This window comes from Coenobita brevimanus, chromosome 19, assembly GCF_032717465.1.
Source record: "Coenobita brevimanus isolate Jiangsu-jjx chromosome 19, ASM3271746v2, whole genome shotgun sequence".
NCBI lineage: Eukaryota > Metazoa > Arthropoda > Malacostraca > Decapoda > Coenobitidae > Coenobita > Coenobita brevimanus.
This window is the reverse complement of record NC_136972.1, coordinates 22,247,930-22,269,614: the sequence shown is the minus strand read 5'-3', so window position 1 is coordinate 22,269,614 and position 21,685 is coordinate 22,247,930.

Here is a 21,685-nt window from a genome sequence, read left to right as displayed (position 1 = left end):
CAGTATTACTTTGATTTTCCCTGGAATGATTATTGTTTCCATGGCTGGGAGCCATCTGGGTGTGCCTTGCGCATTATGGAGGTTATTCTCTCGGGCATGGAAGCATACATTCCTTTCTCTTATACTTTGACTAATGCACGAAAGCCTTGGTTTAATCATGCTTGTTCTAATGCTGTCCACAACAAGGAGAGGGCCTATAAAAGGTACCGGAGCCAACCCACCCCTGAATCACATCTTTTATACATTTCTGCCCGGAATCGTGCTAAGTCTGTTCTTCTATCTATCTAACTATTGCCAGACGTCTGAATCCCGTTTGGGGAGGCCACAAACAAATCGCCTCCACGTCGCCCTGTCCCCCGCCATTTCACTGCCCTGCTCCCAACTCACACCCCCCTCTCTCATATACCTCTCCACCCCATCCCTCCATCTCATCCTCGGCCTCCCCCTCCCTCTTCCCCCCTCCACCTCACTCATATACACTCTCCTTGTCAGTCTTTCACCCTCCATCCTCTCCACATGGCCAAACCACCTCAGTGTGTTCCTCATAACGCTTCCTATCACATCCACATCCACACCACAACGCTCCTTTATATCCTCATTTGTCAGCCTGTCTCTCCATGTGACTCCACAGGCTCCTCTTAAATAACTCATTTCCACTGCTCTCACTCTTGACTTGTGTCCTTCCAACAACGTCCAAGCTTCACTTCCATACGTTAGAGTTGGTATACAATACTGTCATGTAGTAGCTTCTTCACTTCCATGCTCACTTCCCTGTTCCTTATCACTGCTTTCAAAGAACCAGCAACCTTTCTTCCCTGCTATACCCTTTCATGCACTTCACCCTCCAAACCTCCATCCTTACTCATCACACTACCCAAGTACTTAAACGTACTCACATTTTCCAATTCCTCACCATCCAACCTCAATGTACATTCACTGACTTCAGCTCTCTCAAAGACCATCATTTTACTTTTCCCTACATTCACCTTTAGATTCCATTTCTTACACAGTCTCCCAAACTCATCCACCAAGCCTTGCAGCTCCCCTTCGTCTTCACTCAACAACACAGTATCATCTGCAAACAACAGTACAGGGAGTTTCCAAATACTACCCTCTCTCACCAGGGCCACTCCAACATCCACTACCCTACCTTGTACCTCTTTTATTACCCCATCCATGTACAGATTGAACAACCATGGAGACATGACACATCCCTGTTTCAACCCAACCTTCAAAGAGAAAAATTCACTCAGTTCACCATCCACACGCACTGCAGCCTTAGCACCGTCATACATACTCTTCACAGCATTCAACAACTTCCCATCCACTCCATATATCCTTAACACTTTCCACAATCCTTGTCTATCCAGCCTGTCATATGCTTTCTGCAAATCCATGAAAGCCGCATACAACTTCTTTCCCTTCTCTAGAAACTTTTCCACTAAAGATCTAAGAATGAATATCTGATCTACACAACCTCTTCCCTTCCTAAAGCCTCCCTGTTCTTCTCCAACTAATTCCTCTGTTATATCCCTAACTCTGTCAATAAGTATCCTGCCATACACTTTTCCTATTATACTAAGAAGATGAATGCCCCTATGGTTACCACACACTTCTTTTTCCCCTTTTCCTTTGTACAAGGGAATAATTATACCTGACTTCCAATCCTCCAGAACTCTACCTTCCTCCCAGGCCAATCTGCACATCTTCCACATCCATTCTACTACTATCTCTCTCCCATGCTTCAGCTTTTCACCACGCACTCCATCAATTTCTGGGACTTTCCCCAATTTAACTTTCTTCATTGCTTCCACAACTTCTATCCTACTGATTTCTTCTTGTCTTCTCACCTCCGTCCTTCTCCCAGCCATTCCCCAGCCACTTATACTCGCATCACTTCCATCCTCTATGTTCAACAATTCCTTACCCTGCCCCGTCCCGACCACTTTTCCACCACTGACACCCCCCAATCCCGACCATTTTTGGACCAAAATTTTTTTGGCTCAAACCTCCGCTTTTGGTGAGAAACAATGGCCAATCACAAAGAAAGTGTTCACCGGGGTCCATAAGTCGCCTAAACAGGTATAACTTCGTTACACCTGGTACCATGTTCTGTGGAGGTGGTCTGTGGCTCTCATGTCTTCTATGGTATTATAATTCTGGGAAACCAATAAAAGTAGATAAATATGTATTTATTACAAAAAAAAAAAAAAAAGTGGTACAAGAGTAAATTGGATTTTATACAAAAATAGAGGTAAAATAAGCATTGTTCCATCAGGCGAACCTAGCGAAATCGCCCAAACTGTTCACCGATGAATCGCTAACATTGATGATTCATCATACATATCATTTTTTCAACTTACATAATACATCTCCAATAACATTATACACCTTTCCACTTTAGAGAACTGTTTTTACGTATTCACAGGCCTTTTGATAATATTTAGCGTAACGTAAGCGCATATTTACATAGTGAGTGAACTCGCTGTGACTGTTGTTTCAACCCGCATTCTCCTTTTTCAACCTACATAATACTTTTCCAATAACATTATACCCTTTTCCACTTTAGAGAACTATTTTGAGATAGTTTCAGGCCTTACGATAATATATAGCATAATAGTAGCGCATAATTACACAGTGGGTGAAGTCGCTATGACTATTGTTTCAATTTACAACCTTTTTTTCTACTTATATAATACTTCTCCACTAACATTACACATGTTTCCACTTCATATAATTGCTATCACATATTTGGAGACCTTACTGTTCTACTGAGCGTCATATTATCACATATTTACACAGTGAGTGTAATCGCGATATCATTTGTTTCAACTTACACTATTTTTCAACTTATAAATTACTTTCCCACAAACATTACACCCGTTTCCGCTTTATATCATTGCTATCACATATTTACAGACCCGACTGTTTTACTGAGCGTCATATTATCGCAGATTTACACAGTGGGTGTACTCGTGATATCACTTGTTTCAACTTACACTATTTTTCAACTTATACATTACTTTTCTACTAACATTACACCCGTTTCCACTTTATATCATTGCTATCACAGATTTACAGACCCGACTGTTCTACTGAGCGTCATATTTTCGCAGATTTGCACAGTGGGTATACTTGTGATATCACTTGTTTCAACTTACATTATTTCTCAACTTATATAATATTTTACCACTAACATTACCCTAGTTTCATATTTATATAATTCATATCACATACTTACTGGCCTTACCATTATACTGAGCGTCATATCGCCATCACACACAGTATCAGTAGTGTAGGTAGTTATGATATTCTTTGAAACAGGGCTGAAAGTACAACGCAACATTGCATTTTGCACACTCGTACCTTGTGTCTTTTCTCCGAGTGGCTGGTCTTACTGTCGAGTGCTTGCATACATGGCAGCAGCGCTGGGGTTTACGACGGTTTGGTTGGGAAGGGACAGTGCTCGGGTAGTGGCATCCTGCGAGGCATAGGGGAGTCTGGGCAGCCATGGGGGTGCGGGTGCGGTGTGGGGGCCTGTCCTGTGCTTACCTGGCGATAATTTCACGAGACAGCTCCGTCACAAACCCCTCAAAGGTCTCAGAGATTCCCGTTGTCATGGCGTGGAGGTAGTGTGCGTTGAGGACCGTGATTTCGAGCAAGTGGAAGAAGAGCTTTTTGTACCACTTCATCGTGGTCCTGGCACAGTCCACACTGGAAATCATGAAGTCTGACTGATCCACTTGCCTCATGTTGAGATTATAGTCCAGTACTGACTCAGATTTCCAGACGTGGCGCCTCCTCTCACTGCAGTGATCAACGGAGTCTGTGCGGTGCATCAGGGGGCTGTGTACAGTCGACAGGAGGCAAACTTCCCTGTTGTGGTTCCACAGGGTGGCAAGGATGGTATTTGCCTGGAAGAAAACCACCTCGTTCTTGTCAAGTTTCCTTCCTACCTTGACCATATGGCGACGGTTTTTCTTTACTGTACCACAGACTCTGGTGTCGTGTTGGTGGAGGAACCAAGCGAGAAGAGGGCTAGTGTACCAGTTGTCCAGGTACAACACATGACCACGATGAAGGTGCTCCTCTATCATTGTCTTCACCACGGCCCCTAAGAGTCCAATACTACGATCTTCTGTTATGTCTGTCTGTGTGCCCGTGTACAAGACTATGTCTTGCACATAACCAGTCTTACAGTCACACATAACAAAGATCTTGAACCCGAAATGGTGTCTCTTGCTGGGTATGTACTGGTGAAAGGAAATATTGCCTCTCCACAACATAAGACTCTCGTCTATGATGAGGTCTCCGTAGGGATAAAATGATGAGCAGAATATTTCCCGTAGGTGATCAAAGACAAGCCTAATTCTCCTCATTTTATCTGTGTTATTGGCATTAGCAGGGTCGTCTGCATCATAAAAGTGGAGGCGGCTGAAAATCTGCTGGAATCGATTATGACCCATTACCTTTCCAAAGAAAGGTGTGCTGGTCATTGGGTCCATGGTCCAGGATGCAGGAATTTGATTTTTTCTTAAAACACCCATCAAGAGAACCAGGGCAAAAAAATAAGAACATCTCAGCAAGGGTTACAGGATAGTCATATTGCTGGGAGTGCCTGCTTGTAGTACATAGACATTCACTTTCACGGTGCTGGCTTCTTGCAAAGAGGTTCGTCTGCTCCACTATGCGGCCCACAAACTCCTTCCCAAAGAACAGGTGGAAGAAATCCACCCTAGTGAAGCCCGCATGCATACCTCGAGCCGTGCAACCAGACCGCCACTCCTCAGTGAAAGGGTGACTGATGGGAGTAAAATTACTCCCATCTTCCCAGTTCCTCCACACACTACCATCTCCAGCCTCGTCCCCATCGTCACCTTCGTCAGGGTGGGGAGGGGAGGGTGGTGGGGGAGGTTGGGGAGGTGGAGAGCGGCGCCCTTCCTCACTCGCACTTCTCTTCCCTCTCCCTTTTCCTTTCCCCTTTCCCTTCCCTTGCCTTCCTTTCTCCACATCATGGGGCTGTGGGAAGGAAGTAAGGGAATATTATGGGGTGAAGGACATGCTAGGGAGCGGCTCCACCTCGCCTCCCCGATGCCCACGTACACCACATGCTCGTGCTGCCTCCCTCACACCACTTTCCCTTTCACTGCTCACTCCTGCCACACCACTTTCCCTTTCACCCCGCACTCCCGCCACACCACTTTCCCTTTCACCCCTCACTTCTGCCACACCACTTTCGCCTTCCCCAGACAATAAAGAAGGACCATACCTGATTTGCTTTCTCGCTGCACCTTCTGATCCTCGAGGTGAAATTTTCTCCCTCCCTAACCACGAGGTAACATCACGTCCTACGCTGCCGTCCTCGTCCTTGTCCTCATTAAAATCTCTCTCTAGGGGCTGGAGAGAGATCCATGCATGTGTATGGGGTCCAGGCTGGCCTTCCCTCGCCTTATGGTACGTAACATACCGCTTTTTCCTCGGCGAAGGGACCTCCTCATCACTGCTGGTTGTTTCCTCCTCAGGCTGCACATAATCCCTATCCTCCACATCGTCATCCAGTGGAGAATCACTATCTCCAGTGAAGGCATCCAGGGCGGATTGTATTTCGTCCTCAGAGAGACCTCTATGTGCCATGTCTGACCTGGGTCACTGCTAACAGGTGAGTGACCGAGACAAGGGCATGCGCATGTCACGTGGGGTCTGGGAGGCTGCCCGCCTGGTGGCAGTTAGGGGAGGCTTGCCTAGGTGGGCGAATCGAAAATCTCACGCGGATTTTGAAAATTGTGCAAATTATGGACTTTGCAATTGCTGCGCGTTAAAGTACGTCGATGGGACTGGCAGTGACAAAATGTGTGGACGTTAATTCATGTCGACGGGACGTCGCTGGTTAAAGTGTTTTCTCCATCTGCTCACTTTTTCTCCCTTCTCCACTAGTAATCTACCATTTTTATCTTTCACTCCCCTGGTAACTTCACTTCCACCCTGTCTTACTCTCTTCACCTCTTTCCAGAACATTTTCTTACAGTCCCTCCACTTTACACTCAAATTCCCTCCAAATTCCTCATCCACTCTCTTCTTACTCTCTCTTACTAATCTTTTCACCTCTCTCTTTATTTCTACATATAACTCTTTCTTCCGTCTCTCAACTTCTTCCACGCCCCTATTTCTTATCCATTCATTGTATGCTTTCTTCTTTTGTGCCACAGCCTGTTTCACCTCTTCAGTCCACCATGCTGTTCCTTGCACCCCCCTCCATCTTCTCTTCATCCCACACACCACATCACATGCTGCACATATTTCTTCCGTGAATATCCTGCACACACCTTCCACGTCCCCCATCTGCACCAATTCATATTTGCCCAATCGTTCCTCCACTTCTCTCTTATATTCTGCCCTTTTCTCATCCTCTTGTAACCTTTCCACTCTCCTTGCAAATACTCCTTCTTCCCATCCTTCCCTTCTTCTATTACTCCATCTTATTTGGATCTTGATTCTGGCCACCACCAAGTAGTGGTCACAAAGTCCACTCCCCCAACCTCTATAAGCTCTTGTATCCATTACACATCTTTGCATCCTTTCATCCACACACACATAATCAATCATTGTCTTCCTTTCATTCAGTTCACCACCCAACCTTCTCATCACTCGCCATGTATACCTGTGGATCATTTTGTGCCTGCTTGAAGAGGGTATTAGCTATCACCAACCCCCTCCCAGCACAAATGTCCACTAACGCACTGCCATTCTCATCTATCTCAGCAGGCACACCCCCACTCACCAACTATTCCATCCACCTTCACATTCCCTACTTTACCATTCATATCACTGATCAAAAACACTCTCATTCCTTCCAAACTTTTCCATGCACACATCCACATTTGTCCAGAACTCTTCCCTCACTCTGCTTGCATGATCATGCATTGGCGCATACACACACAAATAATCGTCCACATTTGTATTCCAACTTTCAATCTTACCCACACAATCCTTGACCCAACTGATCCATACTCCCTTATGTTCTTCCTCCATCTTTTACTCAAAACTATACACACTCCTTCTTTTGCCCTCTCATTCTCACCTACTCCTGCACATATACTCCATCAATACTCCCATTCTCTCACACTTTCTCCTCTCCATTTAGTTTCAGTTACTCCACATACATCAACTTTCGCACCCTCAAGCACCTGGACAATCTCTCTGTCTCTGTTTCACCTCAGCATTCGCACTTTTTACATTCCATGTACCGATTACCATGTCCTTTGTCCAGTCCTTCGTAGTCATATTTTGGTCAGTCCTTGTCCGAGACTTCTTGTTCGTCTCTTTAGTTAGTTGTTTTCCGGGGAGGGGCACTAGCCTCCACCAACCCTTTTAGTCGCCTTGTATGAAAAGCAGGGATACTGGGGGAGTATTCTTGAAAACCCCCCCTACCCCCAGGGGGTAGTAAAGTTTGTATATCTTTGGTATTTGTGAAAATAGTGAAGTTGAAAAGCATTAAGTGTAATGATTTGGAAAATAAATACAGTGAAGTAAAGAAGCCAGTGTTTATTTTCGCCTCAGCTGGTCTTGTGTGCTGTACACCGTAAGGCTGACCATAGGAAGAACAACTCACTGGGCACCATCCTTCCTATAATGAACTACTGCTGTTGAAGCCTGTGGCAATGTGGGACGGGGATGTAACAGTCTTTTTGCAGTTTATTTCATACAGTCCAGTGAAGGCAAAAGACAATACTACGGCCAAGGACAATACTATGGCTCCACTGTATTTCCATGGCACTTCTATCTGACTAGCATTATAATATAGTATTCATATACTTTTACAAGTCAGCATTCAAAATGAAGATATGGCAATCTTAGACCAAGTTAAAGTAAAAAGGGTAGTCATTTTTACTGACGATGAAATATCAACATGTAATAGAATCTACAGGGCAGTCTCAAGAAAGATGATGGAGAGGGTGGTGGTTAAAAGCAAGAATGATAATGAAGAGAACTAAAGACGAGTAGGTTGGTGGTTAAGAAAAAAAAAAAAAAAAAAGAGGGGGGTGAAGCGTAACAATGAAGGACGAAGAGATATACCCACTCTCATTGCGTGATCATGACTGACGTAATTAGGGTAATTCCTTGGAAAGCGAGCCACTAGCCCGCTTGGGCACAACTGGAGACGTGCCAAATATTGTCTTTTATTTAATTTCTGTTATTTATCTAAAATACTGAAGACGAATCTTAGTTATGTTTTCACAAGATCACATTCTTTTATTTCTTCAACACCACAAATTAAGTTTGGAGGGCAGGCAAGTTATGGGAAACCTTAAAAAAGAAAAGAAAAAGGAAAGGGTACTGTCATCTAGGATTCCTATCCAGTGAAAAGTTGTCAGATCTAGGAAATTTTGTCCGAAACTTAAAAGAAGCGAGTCATCACTTCACTGGGCGATTGTACAGCTCAAAAGAGAGTTGGTGACAGAACAAAACTCTAAGAAACACCAATATTGGGAGCTCAAAGTGAAGCTCGGTGGCCGTCTGTAATATCAGCTTCAGAAGAACTAGAAAGGAAGCTAGAGATGAAGGTGCAGAAAGGAGAGAAACTGGAAGAGGTGAGCAAAGAAATGAAGAAATTTTGTGAAAATCATCGAAAGCTTTTGAGACGTGAAGTGCAATGGCAAAGATTTTGCCGAAGTACGAAAAGGAGGAAGACCAGGAATCTGAAAGGAGCTTCCCTGGTAGATTCTATATTGGTGTTCAGAAAGATTATGATTGAAAAGACAATTCACTCTATTATGTTTTAAAAGACCAAATTCAAAATCTTTAGAAATACAGGATGTTATAGCAACTGGGCCACAGAGGACTGGAAATGGTCACCCTTCGAGACAGGCAGAATGCGAGCAAACTTTCAGCAGTGGTGAGGCCAGGTTTCGACAGATGAGGGGAGGGGGGGGCAAGGAGGAGGCAAGCCCTATAGTGGGGGGACCCAATGTCAACATCGTCCACAAATTATATAATCTGAATTTCAAATGGGGTGGCAGTTGGGGGGCCAAGAGTCTGACTGGGGGGGGGGACTGGGCCCCAAGGCCCCCCCACAGCAACACCACTGACTTCCAGCAAGAAGGAATCGGTAGATGCTGGCGAAAGTGTATCTGAGCAGGGTGTAAGCACAGAATAACAATTCTTGAAAGCAACAGGAGGGACGCCATCAGAATTATGTTCCTTGTTGGTACTAACGCCAGTGAGAGCAGAAAGTACATAATTCTAGAAACTTTCAAATCAGTCATGAGGAAGTCAGAGGGAGAGAAGAGATGGAGGAACAGCAATGAAAACTGTCCAGGGTAAAAATGGAAGAGAGTGCCTGGGCAGTGTTCTGCCTAAGTAGAGGAAAACGTTAAGGAACCACCAGAATGGAAACAAGGAGAGAATGTGGATGAAGTAAAGTTAGAACGGTTTATGACAAAGTGCAAGTAGGCAGTGCCGATCCTAACTTTTCTGAGGCTCTATGCTAGATCTCTATTGGACCCCCCCCCCCAAATCTTTATTTACATTTTTCCCTACCCTATATATTCACCCCTCAAGCTATACCCCTATCCTGAGCAATGTAAAGTAAAAAACTTGCACTGTATAATCTTTTATTGTCTGAATAAAAATAAAATAATGATACCTTGTGTGAAACTATAATTTACAAATAATTATTACTCAGACATATAAAAACAAATGGTCATTGCCATATAACTGCATAGTGGCAAAAAGGCTATAGTATTATATATTTTGTAAGATTATGAATTACTACTATTAGAAAAGGAAAAATTTGTAGCTAAAAAACTTAATAATGGCATATAGGTTGCAACAAAAATATTGAAATAAAAACATGTAACATCAGTAAACACACCATTACAATCAGTAATAATTCTGAAATTTACACCAAAACGCAGTAGGCTTTCATATATAAGTAATCATAATGCACAGAAAGTTTGAAGATTATAATGTTATACTGTAAATAGTGATAATGAATATTATCATTATTACACAAGGAATTTTAGCAATTAATTCAGACTTTCACCCTCCTGCATTATCTTGAGGCAAAGTCGTCTATTACATCATCATAGTTGAGATACTTCCCAAGCTCTCTGTTGACGCTAATGACAGCAAGTCCATTCAGGCATTCTTGACTCATCGTTAAACGCAGGTAGGTCTTGATTAGTTTCAATTTGGAAAAACTTCTTTCTGCAGAGGCTACAGTAACTGGAAATGTTACAGCTACCCTAAGTACTATCCACAGGTTGGGGTAGTTCTTCCAGTTGCTTTTCATGGATTAAAGACAGCATCTCCAGTGCTGTTGTCCGGGACGGTACTGATGAAAGGTTTTGAATTTCTTGTCCCAGTTCAAGTCCATTGATGTCTGATTCTCCATTGCAGCTCAGAGTCGTCTCCACCTTTGCACACTGACTTTTCAGTGATTCGCTAGAAATTTTCTCTACACTGTTGAACTTCAGCAGTACTCCAAATTTTTCCTGCACCTCATTGAGGGAATGAAATCTCTCTTCTAATGAACCTAAAGCCGAGTTCGCTACCACATTAAAAAATGAAATATCGTGATTCCTAAGAGCATCGCTGACTGGCTCATCAGGAGCTTCATAAGCATATTAGCTTTTTGGGCTCCTGATCCGTTTTAGTTTCAGTTGTGACTCGGCATTCATATCTCCACACAACTCTTTGGCAGTGGTTTGTGCTCCAGCAAAACCAGATTCTCTGTAGAGTGTAAGGGAGGTCTTGGCGTTATTGATCAGATCAATTGCAACATCTAATTGCATGTTGGTTGACGGAAGCAGTTGGTTGACAACAGTTAGAATATCACACCAGACAATAGAACAAATCAAGAAGCGGTAGGAGCCAACCTCCTCTGCTAGAGACTGGGTTTCCACTTTGGCAACAGGATTAGACACATTCTCTCGAGCCTCTACAAGGGCATCTCTAATCTGAGTTGCCTGGTGTCTGACTGCATGGATGCTAATGCAATCTACTCTCCCATCTGGTGTCACACCAAGACTTCACTGTGAGCTGTACATGGTTTTTGAGAACAGTCCATCTGGGTGTGGCAGCTGAAAAGAAAAACAATTCCTGGAGATGCCCAAAGAATCCAACAGCATCCCTTGATACTTTTGCTGCATCTGCAGTTACCAAATTCAATGTATGTGCCCCACATGGAACATACACTGCGCTGGCTTTTTTCTGAAGGAGTCGAGCTTGAACGCCTTGTCTTTTCCCCTTCATATTTGCTCCATTATCGTAAGCTTGATCCCTGCAATCTTGAAAGGGTATATCAAGCTCCTTCAGTTTTTCCAGTATCACAGTAGACAAGTTTAATCGGTTTTCTCCTCCACAACCATACACAAGGAAGTGCTCCTAGATTTCTGGCGTGTTCTTTAGATTCAGAGTCCTAACAATGATGGACATTTGCTCCTGGTGGCTAATGTATGGGGTGCAATTGAGTATAAGGGAGAAATATTTTGACTGGCGGATTTTTGTAACAATGGCCTCCATCAGTTTATTGCTTATTATCTGGATCAGCTCATTCTGGATTTGCTTGCCTAGGTAATGTGATTGTGTGCCACTATTTGTAATTCTTGATAGATGTTGATCCATGACTGGGTCGGATTTGGTTAATAGTTCCACTTCTTTAAGGATATTTTCGTTGTTTGGCTCATACAGCTTGTCAGAGGATCCTCTAAAACCCAGATTTCTCTCTGCGAGTGACTGAATGATGCACACTACAGTAAGCGTGTGAACACATTCCGCCACCTCTTTCTTTCTACCTCCATCAGTGACATCTCTTATTGGTCAATTGTTTTGCCCAATTTCAACCTCAGTTGCAGCACTTTCAAGATCACCATGGATATTAAGGGATCTGGACTGCATTCATGGCTACGATTAAGTGCATTAATGTATGACCAGTCATTTTCACCCCCTTCTATGAATTTCACGTTTTTAATCTGAAACAACTTGCAGCAAATATATAATACAGAATTGTATATTCTGAATATATGAGCCAGCTTCTTGGAATTTTCTTACCATTAAGCATTTTTCTTAATAATAGACCTTCGAGAAATGCTTTTCCACCTTTATCTTTTGGATATTTGTAATTTCTTTAAGCGTACCATTTCTGTCCTCAAGCTGTCTGTAATGGGAGATAGCCAAAATGCTGGATCAATTGGTGGTGCTGTCTTCTCAGTTGACACTGCCTGAGAAGCAATGCCAACTGTTGAAGTCAAAGGTGCTGTAGTAGTGCTGTCTGGGGTTGTTGGAACTTCGTAGCCACCATTTATATATATGAAACTCTTTAATCTTGTAATAGGTGAGTCTTGAGTTTTGGTTAAAGTTATTTTGGTAACTGAAGAGCAGGAGAGTTAAAGATGAATACAGGGAGTTGATCTTGATTTATTATCTTCAAAGAAAGTCTAAGTTGAGCAGCGTATGTATTATACAGGGACTTAATATACTAAGTCTAGTTGGACCCCTCTTCTTATTAGATCTCTCCACTACCTGCCGGTTGTATGGCTCGCCCCTTTCTGAGCTCTGATTCCTACATGCTTGTTCAGCAGGGGTCGTGTCACGTGTGCTATACTGTCGTGGAAACATCTAGAACACTGTATATCTGTGTGTATGTACGGCTTCTGGTGCAGGACCAGCATTCCTTCACATTAAGAGTTGCAAGCTAATTTTCTTTTGCTTGATTCTCGCTGATATACTACCTATCTCACACCCTGGCTTGGTGCTTCTATCTATCTATCTATCTATTTATCTATTTATCTATGAGTTGTATTATTATAATATGGAGTCCTGACATCACTTGGTCACGCGAGCTGGTGGTCCTCCGACAGCAATTATCATTGACATATGCTAATCTATTAATACATAACATTGACTATCAATACTGTATAATATTCATGATAATATTGTACTGATCCAGTAATATTACATTTTAAACAAGTTGTATACATAATTGAACAAATGCAATATAGTTAAACTGGTTATTGTATGACATATTGTAAGATGTGTATGTATAACAGACATATGCATATAACTGTGCAATAGTAATATTGCTAGGTCATTACGTTACATATGGAGTTATCCCTTTAGTGATGCCTAATATTTCACCTAACTTGTGTGATGATTCTGGTAAGACAGAATTGTAGTAACATTGTAAGAACTGTTATATAATTATATTGTAACTGTTACATATAATTTGTAGTTACATGACTGTAGCAAGTGTAACATAATTCTAGTAACACTATAGTAATATTGTAGTAACACTGTAGTAATATATAATTGTAACATTGTATGAACTGTTACATAATATTGTAGTAACATTGTATGAATTGTTAAATAATACTGTCGTAACAATGTGGTAATATAACTGTAACATTGTATGAACTGTTACATAATATTGTAGTAACATTGTAGTAATACATAATTGTAACATTGTATGAATTGTTACCTAATTGTATTGTAATTGTTACATGTCGTTTCTAGTTACATAATTGTGGCAAGTGTAACATAATGCAATCGTTTGTTGTTACATAATTGTAATAATTGCAGTCCTGACATCGCTAATCCGATCATGCTGCGGTCAATGATGGTGATGATGTGCCATGCCACTGGCTCGTGGAGAACAACAATTTGCTTTTTGTTTCACTTATAGAAGGAGTTTATGTGATATTTTGGTATTTGTAGTAACACACCTATTTTCATTTGTTTGTTATGTGATCATACTGTATTTTTTTTTTTGTACTGTATGTATTGATTTTCTATAGTTTGTTTTTCTTCGTTTGTCTACGCTTTTTCGGTGTTGTCCGAGGTTGCATAATTGCTAGCTAATTCCCCTGGGACCTTTTTTAAAGGTTTAGTTTATATTGCACAGATATTACTGAGAATGATATTATATAGCCCCATGTTTTGTTATTTTATATAAATATATATATACACTATATACAGAATTAACTATATACACTGACATGTTGTTCACTTGTACCTATCGTGGGCAATATATGTGTCATCACTGTGTGGAAATCTTAGTCTTCACGATTGTGTGGAAGATTTTGTTCATTCTTGCTAACGTCATTTGTGTTGGCCATTTTTTTTCTTTTCCTGGTTTTCCTTGTAACTTAATTTGTCTGTTTCCATTAGGTAGCTTTAATTAATAAATGTTTAATACAGTTCTTTTAATCGCTCACTGAGTTACTGTGATAGTATATTTTCTTTATTACGTTGTAGATGTAATAATGTATAGCTGTATGTATGAAACACGTATTTTATGTAGGTATAAATGGTAACACTCGTTGGTAGTAAATAAATGCTATAATATATGAATGAATATATACAGTGTAGCATATTTATTGTTGGTGATTATTTAGTTGCTGCTTCTTTGAAAGCAGTGATAAGAAACAGGGAAGTGAGCATAGAAGTGAAAAAGTTACTACATGACAGTATTGTGATACCAACTCTAACGTACGGAAGTGAAGCTTGGACGTTGTTGGAAGGACACAAGTCAAGAGTGAGAGCAGTGGAAATGAGTTATTTAAGAGGAGCCTGTGGAGTCACATGGAGAGACAGGCTGACGAATGAGGATATAAAGAAGCGTTGTGGTGTTGATGTGGATGTGATAGGAAGTGTTATGAGGAACACACTGAGGTGGTTTGGCCATGTGGAGAGGATGGAGGGTGAAAGACTGACGAAGAGAGTGTATGTGAGTGAGGTGGAGGGGGAAAGAGGGAGGGGGAGGCCGAGGATGAGATGGAGGGATGGGGTGGAGAGGTATATGAGAGAGGGGGGTGTGAGCTGGGAGCAGGGGAATGAAATGGCGGGGGACAGGGCGACTTGGAGGCGATTTGTTTATGGCCACCCCAAACGGGATTGAGGCGTCTGGCAATAGATAGATAGATAGATTATTTAGTGATTGAATTATGAAGATAATTGAAGTAATTATGTGTACGTAAGTTGTAACTATACAGCACGTGTTATATGTTTGTGCAAAATGTGTTGTCTATCACTTTGTCTATTACTGTGTATTGTATAAATGAAGTAACTATGTAACTCACTAATTTTTACCGTGGTGGGAATGGTGTTAGTAGTGGTGCAGGTGGTCAGTTGATTGACGTGTTGTGGGTTGTCCTTAACTTCTCAGCAAAATGCTAGCAACTTCGACTTCTCACACTCTGGTAGCTGTGGTGTGTAAATGAGTATCGATGAGTAATGCTGAGTATCGATGAGTAAGGTGAGAGGTGAGTGAGGGATCTGGTATTTTTGCTGTCGTCTTCTTGACCTCTTCACTCCTTGCATCAGCGTGGTGATGTTGGTGCAGGTAGGTGGAGTTAGGGGGCCGATGGAGAGAAGGGCAGTGGTCTGGTGGATGTTGCTGTGTTCTTGCTTTTCGTTTGCTTGTTTTGTTCTTCTTTCTCAATTTATTCTCGGTCCTTTTTTTCTTGTGATTTATCCGTTGTGGTATGAAGATGTCAGTACTTGCAGGTTCATGTAGAAGAGTATAGAGAAGACTCGTAGAGTTGAAACTTGTAGTTGATTGTAGATGGTTGTAGTTCTTTGGTTCGTCGTAGAAATTGGAAGATTGTTTGTATCAGTACTTTGTTAAACTACTGGCAAAGCGTCATGTGACCTCTTCACCTCTACTGTACATCAGCATGATGATTGGGGAGATGGAGGGGGGGGGGTTGAAGAGAATACTGTCAGGAGCTGGTTGTGAGTTGTTGGTTGTAAGAGTTATTGTTTGTTTTCTATCTAGATAATGTAGACTCAACTGTAGACTCGTAGACTCGTAGGCTCGTAGGCTTGTAGACTCGTTGACTTGTAGGCTTGTAGCTTGTATTTTGTAGGAACTCACAGTAGATTTGAAGACGAGGTTCGTACTTCTGCTGCCACCATATCTTGTAGAAGCTGCCACCATTTATTGTTGGAACTTTGTAGCCACCATTTATATATACTATATGTAACTCTTTAATCTTGTAATAGGTAAGTCATGAGTTTTGGTTAAAGTTATTTTGGTAATTGAAGAGCAGACGGAGTTAAAGATGAATACAGGGAGTTGATATTGATTTATTATCTTCAAAGATAGTCTAAGTTGAGCAGGATATGTATTATACAGGGATTTAATATATTAAGTCTAGTTGGACCCCTCTTCTTAGATCTCTCTGCTACCTGCCGGTTGTATGGCTCGCTCCTTTCTGAGCTCTGATTCCTACATTCTCGGTTAGCAGCAGTTGTGTCACGTGCGCTACACTGTCGTGGAAACATCTAGAACACTGTATGTCTGTGTATATGTGCGAATTCCGGTGCAGGACCAGCATTCCTTCACATTAAGAGTTGCAGGCTAATTTCCTTTTGCTTGATTCTCTTGTAGATACTTCGTAACTTCTTGTAGTGTGTTTTGTAGATCAGTTATACATATATTAGACTCGTGGACGAGTGGTTGTTATACGTGAGTATTTTTGTAAGTAGGTAATCTTCGTTCTCTTTTGTCATGTAATGACAGGAGAGAAAAATTAGTATGGGACTATTTTTATTTGCCTTGGAAATATTAACAAAGTCTCTCACACACGAGTGAAGTATTGAGTCCCACTAGCTACCTCCCTGTCTTGCTCTATCTCTGCCACACTCTCGCCCCTGTTGCTAGCCTCCTTCTTCCTACTACCAGCCGGTTGTATGGCTTGCCCCTTCCTCAGCTCTGATTCCTGCATTCTCGTTTAGCACGGGTCGTGTCACGTGTGCTATACTGTCGTGGAAACATCTAGAACACTGTATATCTGTGTGTATGTACAGCTCCCGGTGCATGACCAGCATTCCTTCACATTAAGAGTTGCAAGCTAATTTCCTTTTGCTTGATTCTCGCTGATACACCCTGGCTTGGTGCTTCTATCTGTCTATCTATCTATCTATCTGTCTATTTATTTATGAGTTGTATTATTATAATATGGAGTCCTGACAGGGTCGAGGGGGCTGCAGAAGTGCTGGCTGGGGTCGAGGGGGCTGCAAAAGTTCTGGCTGGGGTCAAGGGAGCGGCATTAGTGTTGGCTGGGGTCGAGGGAGCTTCAGAAGTGCTGGCTGGGGTCGAGGGAGCTGCAGAAGTGCTGGCTGGGGTCGAGGGAGCTGCAGAAGTGCTGGCTGTGGTCGAGGGAGCTGCAGAAGTGCTGGCTAGGGTCGAGGGAGCTGCAGAAGTGCTGGCTAGGGTCAAGGGAGCTGCAGAAATGCTGGCCAGGGTCGAGGGAGCTGCAGTAGTGTTGGCTGGGGTCGAGAGAGCTGCAGAAATGCTGGCTAGGGTCGAGGGAGCTGCAGAATTGCTGGCCAGGGTCGAGGGAGCTGCAGAAGTGCTGGCTGGGGTCGAGGGAGCTGCAGAAGTGCTGGCCAGGGTCGAGGGAGCTGCAGAAGTGTGGGCCGGGTCGACAGTGTTGCAGTAGTGTTGGCTGGGGTCGAAAGAGCTGCGAAAGTGCTGGTTGGGGTTGAAGGGGTTGCAGTAGGGCTGCCTGGGGTCAAGAAGTTCGTTTCGGGAGTATTTTTATCACTTTTTATTTTGTATCAAAATTAGGTATACCATGAAAATCTCATATTATTAATACTCTTTAATAATATAATATATATTTTAACAAAAAAAAAAAACATGGAAAAGAAATAGCCTCTGTGCCACACTAGAAAATCAATCTTTCTATACTCCGTTTCCTTTATCTGGTCAGGGGCGTTCCTAGGGTATTTGGCAACGGCCCCTCCCTGGCACCCCCTACCTCCACGAGATGAATAATATACAAACGAAAATTCGCCGTAATAGGTGTACGGTAGTTTCACAATTCAGGTTTAACGAAAATGAAACCAGCATAGAACCATTTACTTTTGATCTAATTTCTGATAGAAATACTGAAAACCTTGAAACACTGAGGTGAAAAAGTTACCAGTCAGCTAAATAGTACCCCCTATGGCTGTCACCCGGGGCGGGCCGCCCCCCTGCCCCCCCCTTAGTACGCCACTGTATCTGATTATTAGGGGGTTTAGTCTTTGCGATAGTATGGCGGACCAATTAACCAAGATCAAGGAGGCTTGATTTTGTTAGAACATACAGGTGTTTGCGCTTGACACCACCACTGACACTTGCCTCCTTCTTAGAAACCATAGCCAGGATTAAGTATGAGTGAAATGAGGTAAGAAGAAGACAAAATACTGGGATTACACCAAGATATGCAGTGTAAGTAATCCATGTCAGCACTCCGTCACTCAACATTATATGGCAGTCCGGTAAACTATTCTCATTTTCACTGAGTCTGGCGCCGTCAGTGATGTCCTCAATGCCTGTAATGTTGATGTAAATCCTCTGCACTAAGTGAGCCTCTATTATATTACCTTGAGAACCTATATAAAGGAATACAAAAAGGTATATCCAGTGCTGAGGAGCTTTATCAATGCTATAAGTGTTGAGAACATCACTGATGGTACCAGACTCGGTGAAATGGAGTATAGCAGCAGAATGCAGTCCATAGAACATAAATAGATAATTCATAGAAATGTGCTTACTCTTGCAGATAATAAGTCGGTAAGACTATTAAAAAAATATTTCAGTGATCACCATTACATTAACCATTAACCCGAGACGTCCCATCAACGTATGGATACGTTGCAATGTTTTGCATTTGCCAGTCCCGTCGACGTACCAGTAGGTTTTGCAATTGCAAGTTGCATAATTTCCACAATTTTCAAAATTCGTGCTTGATTTTTGGTACGTAGCGTCGCACGACCTTCCCCTACCTGCCACCAGGTGGGGACACTCAGTGACCCCGCGCGACCCATGCTCACCTGCGGCTCGGTCACTCACCTGTTAGCAACGGTCCTGCTCAGACATGGCCCATAGAGGTCTCTCGGAGGACGAAATTCAAGCCACCCTGGATGCCTTTACTGGTGATAGTGATTCACCACTCGATGATGAGGAGATGGACAAAGATTATGTCCAACCAGAGGATGTGGAAAGTAGCACCAGTGATGAGGAAGTCCCGTCCCCCAGGAAGCGGCGCTACGTGACTTATCGTGCTGCAGGAGAGGGTCAGGCTGCACAAAAACATGCAAGATCCTCTAGCCAGCCCCTCCGTGACGTGGAGCCCGATTTCGAGGACGAGGACAAGGACGAGGACGACGATAAGGACGAGGACATAGCCGTGGGACGTACTGCCACGTGGTACGGCCATGAGGTTATTACTCATCGCGGCCCAGAGCGCACACTACATCGTTCTAACAGGTATGGGCCTAGTGTTTTGTTTGGGGATGGTGGAAGTGGCGTTGAGGGAGTAGGGAGTGAAAGGGAAAGTGTTGGGAGGAGTGTGGAAAGTGAGAGTGGCGGGAGTGAGTCACGTGGTGGTGTGAGGCGGTGGGGCTTATCACTTGGGGCAGTGAGGGTGGGTGGTGGTGAGTCACGTGGTGTGGTGATGGAGCAGGGAGGTGAGGAAGAGCCACTCCCTAGCACATCTTATGTTCCCCAATATTCCCGGGCTTCCTCCCCACAGCCCCCTGATGTTCCCCAAGGCCGTAAGGGTAAGGGAAAGGGGAAGGGTAAAGGCAGAGGGAAGAGGAGTGCGAGTCAGGAAGCCCTACGCACTCCTCCTCCCCAACCTTCCCCACCATCATCTCCTCCCCACCCTGATGAAGGCGAGGATGGGCACGATCGGGACGAGGAATTTGTGTCTTGGAATGGGAGGATGGGAGTGATTTTACTCCCCTCATTCACCCATTCACTGAGCAGGGGCGTGCTGGATGCATTGCTCCTGGTATTCACCCAAATTCAACCAGGCTGGATTTTTTCCACCTTTTCTTCAGTGAGGGTTTTGTGGAGGAAATAGTGGATCAAACAAACCGGTTCGCTAACAGCCAGCTGCGTGAGAGTGAAAGACAGGGCACAAGGAGCAGGCATTCAATCCTCTATGATTACCCAGTCTCCCTTGCAGAAATGTTTGTTTTTGGCCTTGGTACTTTTAATGGGTATTGTACGAAGGAATCGAATTCCTGCATACTGGACAAGGGACCCTATTATGCTTACACCAATATTTGGCCAAGTAATGACCCATAATCGGTTTCAGCAAATTCTAAGCCGGCTCCATTTCAATGATGCAGCTGATCCTGCAAATGCTAATGACACAGATAAGATGAGGCGAATTAGATTGGTTTTTGATCACCTAAGGCAGACATTCCGTTCCTCATTTTATCCCTATAGAGACCTCGTCATAGACGAGAGTCACGTGTTGTGGAGAGGCAATATTTCATTTCGGCAGTACATACCCAGCAAAAGGCACCGTTTTGGGTTCAAGATCTTTGTTATGTGTGACTGCAGGACTGGGTATGTGCAAGACATAGTCTTGTACACCGGTGCACAGACAGACATAATAGAAGATCGGAGTATTGGTCTGTCGGGAGCAGTGGTAAAGACAATGATAGTAGACTATCTTCATCGTGGTCACGTCCATAACCTTGACAATTGGTACACTAGCCCTCTTCTCGCTCGATTTCTACACAGGCATGACACGGGGATATGTGGGACCGTCAAGGTGAACCGGCGTCACGTGGTCAAGGTGGGTCGGAAACTTGATAGGAATGAGGTTGTCTTCTTCCAGGCAAACAATATCCTTGCAACTGTGTGGAACCAAAATAGAGAAATCCGCCTCTTGTCCACGGTTCACCGCCCCTTCATGCACCGTACAGAGTCGGTAGATTATCGGAGCGAGAACAGGCACCATGTATGGAAACCTGAGTGTGTGCTTGATTATAATATCAACATGCGCCTGGTGGACCAGTCAGACTCCATGATATCCACTGTCGAGTGTGCCAGGACCACGATGAAGTGGTACAAAAATTATTCTTTCACCTGCTTGACATTACTGCTCTGAATTGCCACCACCTTCACGCTATGACAACAGGAGTTCAGGAAACTTTGAAGGGTTTGTAAGGGAGCTGACACGAGAAATTGTTGCAAGATATGCGGTTGAAAGGCCCCAACACCGTACCCGCACAGCCCCAGGTGCCCACCCTCCCCTGAGATCATCCGCCCGCCATTTCCCCACTCCCATACCTCCCCAAGCAAATAGACCTAGGCCCCAGCGCAGGTGTCACGTATGTAGCAATTCCCGCGTGAGACCCACCACTCAGAGAAAGGACACCCGCTATGAGTGCGTTCAGTGTGACTGGGTCTGTGTATTCACCCATGTTTCAGTGAGTTTCACACGCTCCTGCACTTCTGATAAGGTGTGAATGCGATAGTACGCTGATACTCTGAAATAAATGCGACAAACAGACGCTCAGTGTAATTATAAGGCCCGCAGATCTGCAAATAGTAATATGGAAGTGAATACGGGTGTAATATAAGTGGAAAATCATTATGTAAGTATGAATATTATCTAAGTGGAAACATACCTTGCGAGGGTATTTTGATGCGATATTCATACGCTCAGTGCAATAAATAAGGCCCGTAAATATGTAAATAGGAGTCTACAAGTGAACACGGGTGTAATATAAGTGGAATATTACTATGTAAGCGTATGAGTATTATGTTGGTCGAAACATTCATTGCGAGAGTATTTTCATGCGATATTCTGACGCTCACTTGAATAAATAATGTCAGTAAATATGTATAGTGCAGAATGGGGTGTAAATGGGTGTAATGTAAGTGGTAAAG